Consider the following 11137-nt stretch of genomic DNA (forward strand, 5'->3'; position numbering starts at 1 on the left):
CCCGACCTCGGATAAGCGGGAGATAATGGATGGACGGATGGATGGATGGATGGATGGATGGAGACAAACTAAATATGAAAATGGTGACGAGAGTTATCTGAATAACCGAGATCATTATTCTATATAAATATTGAAGATATGTAGTTGCATAACAGAGTGTCAAAATGCCTGTGATATTTTCTTTCCACCGTGAAGAAAAGTCTCTTTTTTGGTCACAAACCATGATGGGCAAACCCATTTACCACAGAGTGAAGGGTTTGCTCTAGTGACATTTAACTCCTGCTCAATTACACTGCCCGTCCAAAAAAAAAGTCAGCATTTGAATTTTTTGTTGGGCCGCCTTTAGCTTTGATTATGGCGCATATTTGTCATGGCATTGTTTCCACAAGCTTATGCAACATCTCATCCTTTATTTTCATGCAGATTTGCACTCATTTCTCACCAAGATCCTGTATTGACAAGTGAGTTGAACCTCCATAAAGCCTCCTTCATCACATCCCAGAGACCATCAATGAGGTTAAGGTCACAACTCTGTGGTGACCAAGTCACACGTGAAAATGATTCCTCATGCTCCCTGAACCTCTCTTTGACAATTTGAGGCAGATGTATCTTGGCATTCTTGTCCTGGAATATGCCCATGCCAACAGGGAAGAAAAAATCCATTGATGATGGATGGAGGTGTAACCTGGCTATTCAGTAGATTCAGGTACTCAGCTGACTTTACTTTATTGCTACATATCGTTGCAGGACTGTAATAACGATCTAGCCATTGACTTTTAAGTATTTGCTGATATAAATTCAAATGGTGACCATTTTTTTGGACATGCAGTGTATTTACTGTACATCTCAGTGAAAGATGTTTGACAGAAAGGTCCCTACATCATACACTGCACACTGCACAAACACAGCCCTGGAAATTACTTCAGATCCACTCGGACAATCCTCCTCTTCCTCGAACACTAAGCCCAATCTGTAGAGAGCCCCAACCCCCTCACACATCATTTCCAAAATCATCGATTTCTCACTTCACATGTGTGCATTTGGTCATTTATAAACTGTGACAAAATAAAAGCAATTTTTAAATGAAGCAATAAAAACACACTGTAGAAACGTTCAGGAGTAGCCTAAATATATATTCAGTTTTAAAAATGTATATTGTTGCTTATGGCTCAAGTCTTCTTATTTAAGTTTGAACAAATGAACTTCATAATCATTTATTATTTAGGATAATTTTTAAAAAAGGGAAAGTCTTCAGTTGGCAAATTCAAGTAAAGATTTTTCAGAAAAGAGGGCGACTCAAGGAAGGAATCGTGCAGAGGAGAGAGTATAACCCTGGTGTGGCAAATGTTATCCGCAAAGGGCCGGTGTGTATGCAGGTTTTTGGGATAACCTGTAGGTCAGCTGTTCAAACCCAGGTGCCAGGACTCTTCAGCCAATCAGTCACAGTAGCCCTTTCTGAGTAAGACTGCCCACACCTGGCATAACCTAAAGATGTGTGTGTCACATGTGGGACCCAAATGCTATACCCTCATAAAACTATTTCAACATTATAAAGCATTACAAATTACAGAATTATGAATTAAACTTTACGCTTGGGTAATTATGAGCTGCGAATGAATGGGATGCCTTCTTTCAATATGCAATTAATATGCAAACTTTGCTCTGTGCATTGCTGACCTTTTCCAAACATTTCATGTTGCGAAAAGGTCAGACACTGAGAAAATTACAGAAGCGACAGCTTTCACCTTCTCCGCCTCTCTCCACAGCTAACGTAAATTCCTGAGCACATTTACAGTCACACAAAGATATTAGAAGAAGCATAAAACACGGGCTGAAATGAAGCTTTATTTGACAAGTGCACACGAGAAGGTACATTGGAATATGTCTGTCATCGCAAATCCCATGATGCTCTGCTTTTTAAAGCACATGCACTTATAGAGGTGAGAGCGAAGTTTGGGGTCTGAGCGCAGGGTCAGCCATCCATCCACCAGGCCTGCGGCATTTCTCAGGGGTATACTAATCCACCCATTGACATATTGAGACATGGACACAAGACATAATAATGAAAAATACTGTTAAAACTACAAATGTAAAATGGAGAATTTTAAAACACCAATTCAGCTAAACCACTACAGTATTCCATATGCATTCCTGCAGTAACACAGATATTATGTCTCTTATCAGCCCTTGGTTTTCTGTTTAGTGCTGTGGATTAGTAAGACCCGTGTAGGATAATGCGAAAACTCAGTAAAATATCATCAGCAAGGAGCAGGACATCATTAATCGTCTAGTACGACTGAGAACCAGGCATTACTTCAGCACTAAAGCCAACTGATCATATCCTGGTGCTCAATAGAAAATTGCCCTTTTCTCATGTAGGCCAAATCAGAAACGCTGATTGTCCCTGCAGTTACTCTGTCTTTGCTTGTCATTCTCTTCTGAGTGAGAAATAATTTGCTTTGTCATGATATTATCGATCTGCTCATCTCCTGCTTGTTACACCAGTTATTAATCATTTGCCTGTTACTCTTAGGAGTCGTTACGAAAATGTCCACCTTCTTACTTAGAAGCCATGTCTCTGTCATCGCCCTGTCAGATGTGCTGTCTGAACCAGTAAGAAATCATTTGCATATCTCTGGTTTGTCATTCATACATCTCCGTTGAGTTGTATTCCTAATACTGATGAAAATTTGTTTTATGAAATTGCGACATTATGGAAATCTGGAGATTTAATTAAAGTAAAAATAATTGTTTTTATTATTCGGTTTCTTAAATTACATGATGATGACTTATTTATGTATAGCAATACTGTTGTACTTAACCATGGGAAAATATGACTGGTTATATCAAAAGTCTGAATATGTATCAGGGCCACAAAAAGATCTGTCAATGCTAATTGAATACCTGTCTAATGGCAAGTTAGAAGTTTTCAGAAGAAGCAGTTAGCATATAGATGTCTTTTGAAAGGGGTTTGTAAGATAGATGGCTTATGGCTGCCACGTCAACTCCCAAGGAAGACAGAACGAATAGGTGGTGGGATCTGAAGAGCTGCAGTTAGACTTAGTGTGATGTAACTGGAAATCCAGTGTGTGATGCCTTCCTCTGCTTACTGGGAATCTGAAATCCAGCAAGTGATGCCTCTCTCCGCTTACCGGGAACCTGAAATCCAGTATGTGATGCCTCTCTCTGCTTACCGGGAACCTGATGTCCAGCGTGTGATGCCTCTCTCTACTTACCAGAAACCTGAAATCCAGTGTGTGATGCCTCTCTCTGCTTACCGGAAACCTGAAATCCAGTGTGTGATGCATCTCTCTGCTTACTGGGAACCTGAAGTCCAGTGTGTGATGCCTCTCTCTACTTACCGGGAACCTGAAATCCAGTGTGTGATGCCTCTCTCTGCTTACCGGGAACCTGAAATCCAGTGTGTGATGCCTCTCTCTACTTACCGGGAACCTGAAATCCAGTGTGTGATGCCTCTCTCTGCTTACCGGGAACCTGAAATCCAGTGTGTGATGCCTCTCTCTGCTTACCGGGAACCTGAAATCCAGTGTGTGATGCCTCTCTCTGCTTACCGGGAACCTGAAATCCAGTGTGTGATGCCTCTCTCTGCTTACCGGGAACCTGAAATCCAGTGTGTGATGCCTCTCTCTGCTTACCGGGAACCTGAAATCCAGTGTGTGATGCCTCTCTCTGCTTACCGGGAACCTGAAATCCAGTGTGTGATGCCTCTCTCTGCTTACCGGGAACCTGAAATTATTTCCCTCTTAGCTGTGCAGCTCACATCGCAATGATTATCTGTCTGAGAAATGATGACAAACAGCTGAAATTCATTTCCAGGTATTAGATTTAAAAAAAAACTCTTGTGTTTACAATCCTACATGCCTTCAATATATAAGGAAACAAGCTGTTTTTTATTGAGCAGATGCCATTTCTGTTAAAAAGTCAAACAGTTTAACAGTAAATCACTAAGGTGTAAAATAGCAGACCTTGAAGGAAAATCCATCAGGTTATGGGTTCATACCCAAGCTCTCTGTCATACTTATACACCTTTTACCAACTTCTGCTGTTTTTCTTTACATGTCCCTGTGATTTAATATACGTGACATTTTGTATAAATACCGCATCCTTTGCAATTGTCTGCACTATCCCGGGTGCCACCTGCTGGCAGGCCTGTAGAAAAGCCTGTTTAATAATCATGCATAGGTGGTATATTCAATAAGTAAAGCCATTATCTTTTAAATGACACTGTTTGAAGGATCATTGTAAGCTAATGCAACTGCTGGGATTCAGCATTATTATTTGTCCAGAATTACTTAATTTTTACTATATTATAACATTACTACAGACAGGGCCATACCTGAAACATCAGTTATACTGGCAAATGACGCAAAACTTGAATACTGCGGGCGGGAGCGGCAGAAAATAATATATATTTTTTGCAGGAGTGGGACTGAAAAATCCGTCCCGCGCAGGTCTCTAGCTCCTTGTTCGGATTTTCCGGTCCACCTTAAACGCTGCGCAGTCGAATGCAATGACGCGATTGCGCCTGTAGGGGGCCTCATTTAGCGAGGCTTACCTTCAGAACTTCATTTGGCTTTCGATTTCTACTGACTTGTTACCACTTTGAGGAAAGTATGTAACTGGGCAGTTTCAGTAATAGTATGTGTGTATTTTATCAGAAAATGAGACAAACGCAAACGTCTTTCCACTCCCTATCAGGCCCGGAAATATAGCCAATCAGGCAAATACCAACTTCTCAGTACATGTCAGGTATCCCACTATATAGAAAAAGTGACATTGTCCTGGCCCAGACTGATTTAATGCTTTTACAATCAGATGGAAACAAGGCATGTCATACTATAGTGCACAAAGGTGTGAATGAGAAGCCAGGTTTCCATGCCTATTTTAATACCATAAACCTCTCTGGGCCAGGCAAAAATCAACTTCTCAGTACATCAGGAATCCCACTATATAGAAAAAAATGAGTGGGAGCTGACTGTCCTATCTGATAGACTTCCTGCATTTCCGTGTGGAGATGTTTTTTCATTACCTCAACATGCGTCTTGTTTATGTCTTTGTCACGAAAACCAAGGTGCCTAAACCATCCATCCAGAAATGTACTGGCAGCTAGACAGTGAATGCTCTCAATACTCCTGAATCTGCACTGGCATCGCGGTGCCAGTTGTGTGGCAATGGAGCTGCCCTGACATTGACAGGCTGCTACAGCCCTGTGAATGAGCGACACGAGTGGAATCACTTTGGACACCGAAACATGCTTTTCAGATGAAACTTCCCGTGTTACTTCTTCAAACAGCCGCAGTGCATCAACTGTTTGCTTGATGAGGGATAATTCTCCCACATTTAAGCACAGTGCACAGAGGGCTGTGCTCACAGCTTCATTTTGCTCACAGAGCCTCTTCAGCATGTAAAAGACAGTTGCAGCGGGTATCTACTGGCTGAATTAGCTCGTGTTCTGCCACTTTCAGCTGTTGTTGAATATCCCCAAGCTTCTCTGTATCCCTTGTGCTGTGGTGAGAAAAGGATACAATCGCACTGCATTTTTCCAGCACCTGCACCACTCCTGGGACAGCTTTTACACCGTCCTTTACAACTAAATTCAGTGTATGTGCGAAACATGGATGATGCCTCCATCCAGCCTTTTGCACTGCAGCAACCATATTTGCACCATTGTCTGTCACAACTGCAACCACCTTCTCAGTTATGCCGCATTCTTCTGGGATTTGATTAAGCGCTAAGCTGATATTATCTGCTGTATGCTGCCCACGGAACGTGTGGGTTTCCAGAACAAATTCCCTCATTTGCCAGTTTCCAACAAGATGAGATGTTATGGTCAAACAACAGCATATTTACATTTTTCCCTTTAAAACAGGTTTCAGACCGAACGCGGCACGCGCTGCGCTTTGCTCTGAAACCCATTATTTTCTATGTCTTGCGCGGCGCAAGAGCGGCTCCGTGCTGCGCGCCACTCGGCAGCCTTGTGCGCGCACCGTGGTCAAAGTTGAAATTGAGGTTTGCGCATCCAGTCAAAACAACAGCGGTGTCCACTCAAAGCGAGGGCTCGCTGCGGGGCTTCAGCGGGAAGAGCGGGCGTGGTTTTCAAAACACTCTCCTGTCATTTTGTTGTTGCACCGTATATATGTGTATGTATATTAACGTGTCTGCGATGGGCTGGCCCCCCATCCAGGGTTGTTCCCTGCCTCGTGCCCATTGCTTCCGGGATAGGCTCCGGACCCCCCGCGACCCAGTAGAATAAGCGGGTTGAACAATGGATGGATGGATGGATATTAACGTGTTTAAAATATTCCTTTTAAAGATAATAAGAAGGCAGACAAAAAAAGCTGGTGGAGGTCCGCCTGGTCCAGACCTAACCCCTGCTGAAGAGCTGGCTCTCCAGCAGAATGCCCATCGCCCTGTTTCTCAGGGCATTGAAGGGGGAAGCTCCTCCGCAGAGCCAGTGGCAGGATGCAGCAGCGGTCACTTCATTTCAGATACAGGATGAGCATTGCATATATTTGTGCTCCGTGGGTGCCATAGGTGCATTTCCTTTTTTTTTGTTCCCCTGGGTGGTTATTTTTTAATTAATATTAATATATTTTTTCTTTGATGGGTCAGTTGCAGGGAATGTCATAACCCTTGAACCTGTGCCAACGAGACATTGACCCTGTGCCTGGCCATTCATCAGGGGACGAGGTAAATGTTTCAAATAATGTTTGAACAAACTCCACTCTGAGCAATCAGCTCTAATGATGATATAACTTTTGTACAGGAGCCCAGTGCCCAGCACACATGTCCCATCTGGAACACGATTCACATCAAAAAAACCGGGAGCATATATTTCAGGGCTAAACAGCCTGGCAAACTGCACTGTTCGACAGATTTTCCGCATCACCTACAGTATACAAAAAAGTGCTGCTTGCAAAAAATCTTAAGGCGATGCACACCGTCTGTGTGATTGCGAGAGGCCAACTTCACCTAATTTGACTTCTAATATGAGGCGCTAATAAATTGTTAAGGTATAATATTCGGTCTCGGCTGAAGCGGTATCTCTCGAAAAGAATATCATCTGTAAAGAATAAAGGATCTTGCCGATCGCGCAAAACCCTCTCGATTGGGAATTCTCTTCGTATTATTCGCGCTCCGACTGCAATCGGTCACTCATCCAGGAATGGCGAGGCCATGACTGATTGGATTTCCTCGCATGGACACTGGTTACACATGCGAGCTAATCCTTGTTTACACAGAAGAAACCTGCTCCGAGCAGGTTTGACGATGAGGATGTGTTGCTATAACAACACATCCAGCAAGCGTTTTGAAGAACCGACAGATCCAGGATCACGCGAAATCGTCAACAATTTCATCCGGCTAAATGAGTAATCCACGTATGGAGAAACACCCCCCTGATGTCCAAGGTTATAATAGTTTTTGCGTGTTTGACTGCCGCTGCTCTCCGGTGTATGTTTTGTATTCAGTTTTATTTGTTTTACCTAGTTTTATTCAGTTTTATCGGGAGTTCTTTTATTACTTTATAACGCTTTACAAACTTACCTGGATAACACCTTTTGTAAAGCTGTACCTGCCAAACGCGGGCTCTCGCCTTCACGAGATCGGCTGTTTTGCCGTCCTCCGTGGCGGAGGTGTGGGAGCTCGGTTCGAGCCACGGGCTGCTTTGTGGAGGAGCAGACGGCAGAGGAGTTTCGGCAGCTCCGTAAATTCCTGGACCGTGAGGAAGACGAAGGGCCGTTTTACGGAGGGCGAAGGAGCGAAGGAGCGCTGGACGCAGCGGCTTCCGGTCCAAATACTACTCCAACCTCATCTACTCAGGTTCCAATAACCCTAAAGCTCTCTTTTCCATAATAAACACACTCCTAAAGCCTAACAATACTACCTCATCTTCCTTCACCACTGACAAATGCAATCAATTTCAATCATTTTTTCAGTCCAAAATAGATTCTGTTTACAGTTCAATTGACCTTTCCTCCTCCCACGCTGTTCCACCTGATCCTCCTCCGCCCCATCAACAGCTCTCTCATTTCACACCCATTTCCCCTGCTCACCTGACAAAACTTTTTTCTGGCATTAAAACTTCCACATGTTCCTTGGACCCTATTCCCTCTCCACTCATCAAAGCCTGTCTTCCTGTTCTCTCTCCACTGATAACCCAAATTATAAACTCCTCCCTTTCCTCCGGTTCTGTTCCACAGTCTCTCAAGCTGGCTGCTATTACCCCCATTCTCAAAAAACCTACCCTCGACCCCGACAACTGTGCTAATTTCCGTCCCATATCCAACCTCCCCTTTCTGTCTAAAATCCTGGAACGTGTAGTTGCCGCCCAACTCCAAACCCACCTTACTTTCAACAGTCTCTATGAACCATTCCAGTCTGGATTCCGTCCTAAACACAGCACCGAAACAGCTCTACTCAAAATCACTAATGACCTTCTCCTCTCCTCTGACTCTGGCCACCTCTCCATCCTCATCCTCCTGGACCTCACTGCAGCCTTCGACACTATCAGTCACTCCATCCTCCTGTCTCGCCTCAGAAATTTACTGAACATCACCGGCTCTGCTCTCTTCTGGCTCCAGTCCTATCTCACAAATCGGCAACAGTTTATCCACATCAATCATTGCTCATCTACCATAGCCCCCGTGCAGCAGGGGGTTCCCCAGGGTTCGGTGCTTGGTCCTCTCCTTTTCATTCTCTACATCCTCCCCCTCGGCAATATCATTCGTCGTCACGGTCTCCGCTTTCATTGCTATGCTGACGACATCCAACTTTACATCTCCACAACATCCATCAACCCCAGCATCCACTCCACTCTCTCCCACTGTCTAACAGACATTAAAAACTGGATGAATCATAATTTCCTCAAACTAAACAGCAACAAAACAGACCTCATCATCATCGGTCCACACAACATCACCAAATCCTCACTACATTTCACTGTGCACTTTGATAACACCATACTCTCTCTATCCCCACTCATCCGTAACCTCGGTGTACTCCTAGATCCCACTCTTTCATTTGAACCCCATGTCAAGCACATAACCCGGACTACATTCTTTCACCTTAAAAACATAGCCCGTCTCCGCCCATCACTCACCTTCTCTGCCGCTGAAACTCTCATCCACGCCTTCATCACATCCAGAATCGATTACTGCAATAGCATCCTCTACGGTTCACCATCCAAAACTCTCAACAGACTACAGTATATTCAGAATTCCGCTGCCCGGCTCCTTACCCAAACCCGCTCACGTGAACACATCACCCCTGTCCTCCAAAAGCTTCACTGGCTCCCCGTCCCTCAGCGCATCCACTTCAAAATCCTTCTCATCACATTCAAAGCACTCCACAACCTGGCCCCTTCTTACCTCACAGACCTGCTCCATCACCACACTCCATCTCGCTCCCTACGCTCATCCAGCTCGAACCTCCTGTCCCTGCCCTGTAGGACCAAGCTCCGAACCTGGGGGGACAGAGCCTTCTCCATCGCTGCCCCCACCCTTTGGAACTCACTGCCCAAATCCCTCCGCGACTGCTCTGATCTCCCTACTTTTAAGAAAGAACTCAAAACTCACCTGTTTAAAATTGCTTTTAATGTTTGTTTTTATGTTATAAATTGTGTGCTATTTTATTCTAATGTGTTGTGAAGCGTCTTTCAGTGTCTTGAAAAGCGCTTTATAAATAAAATGTATTATTATTATTTATTATTTAGTTTTGGATTTTTCATTATAGTTTAGTTTTATTTAGTTTTGACCTTTTTTCCCTCTAATTTAGTTAGTTTTAATTAGTTTTTAGAGCAGGTTTGCTAGTTTTAGTTAGTTTTAATTTTTTCTAAATGCTTAGTTTTAGTTTAGTTTTTATTAGTTTTAGTATTAGTTTTCATTTTTTCATACTTTGGGTTATTTGTCAGGTGCAGGATTCAAAAAGATCAGTAAGTATTGTGTAATAAAACTCAACAAAGGAAACCATTTCAAAAAGTGTATTCAGTTACTTTTGAACAACCAACCATCCACAACAACCAACACTCTACAAGATAGCAGCTTATGTGCAAAATGTGTGTGATACTGCTTCTGATGTTGGATACAGGTAGTGTGCCTGGTACAAATCAAAATAGCCAATAGACTAAAGACACACATGAACATAAGAATATAAACCCATTCACGAGGCACACGTCACATTTCTTGACAGCCAGGAGTCTCAGGGAGCTCAATCTGAGAAAAAACATTAACAAACTCAAAAACCATTGCACAACAGGATTGTCTCAGCATGGAAACCCAGACTTCCCTCTCTCCGGCCACTTCCTCCAGCTCCTCTGGGGAAATCCCGAGGCGTTCCCAGCCCAGCCGAGACATATAGTCTCTCCAGCGTGTCCTGGGTCTTCCCCGGGGGCTTGATGCTGATGTGCTTTGCTTTTCTATGTTAACCATACGTCCAATATTATAAACAAAAAGGAAATGAAGTCTTGTGGTGTTCCTGCGTATTTACTAACCAGCAGCTGTTTGGTCGTCGGTGAAAGCAGTTCATTATGGTTGTCTCCTCCTTCCCGGTGCTACCTGGCCGGGATGTTGCTTCTTTTTCGGGGGAGCTAATCAGAGAGGCTACTTGGTCAAGGTACTCGCGATTAGCCGTCTTATGCGGGCTTCTCAAGTGGACTTTCAGATTTTGTCACCTGTTTCTACAATGCACCTGCTCTTAACTGTCTCGCTGTCATAGTCAAAGAAATTCCAGATAGGACTCTGCCGCCGTCTCCCAACTTTTGTCGTCACCATTTTTCCAGGTAACGCGGTGAGCAAAAGCCGACTGTAAACAAGAAGTGACGGACAGAGAGGTGCCGTACGGTGCTGCAAGCTCACGTAAAACTGCTAGAGCGAAATAAATCGACTTATAAATAAATTGACAAAGACGAAAACGAAGGACATTTCATCTATAATTTCAGTACGTTTTAGTTAGTTTTGTCAACGCACAATACAGTTATAGTTAGTTATCGTTTTTTCTTTTAATTGTCGTTTTTATTTATTTCAGTTAACGAAAATGTTTTTTCAATTCTAGTTTTCGTTATTTCGTTCGTTTTCGTTGACGATAATAACCTTGCTGATGTCTGAGCAACAGATTGCGA

Source organism: Paramormyrops kingsleyae, chromosome 18, assembly GCF_048594095.1.
Source record: "Paramormyrops kingsleyae isolate MSU_618 chromosome 18, PKINGS_0.4, whole genome shotgun sequence".
Lineage (NCBI taxonomy): Eukaryota > Metazoa > Chordata > Actinopteri > Osteoglossiformes > Mormyridae > Paramormyrops > Paramormyrops kingsleyae.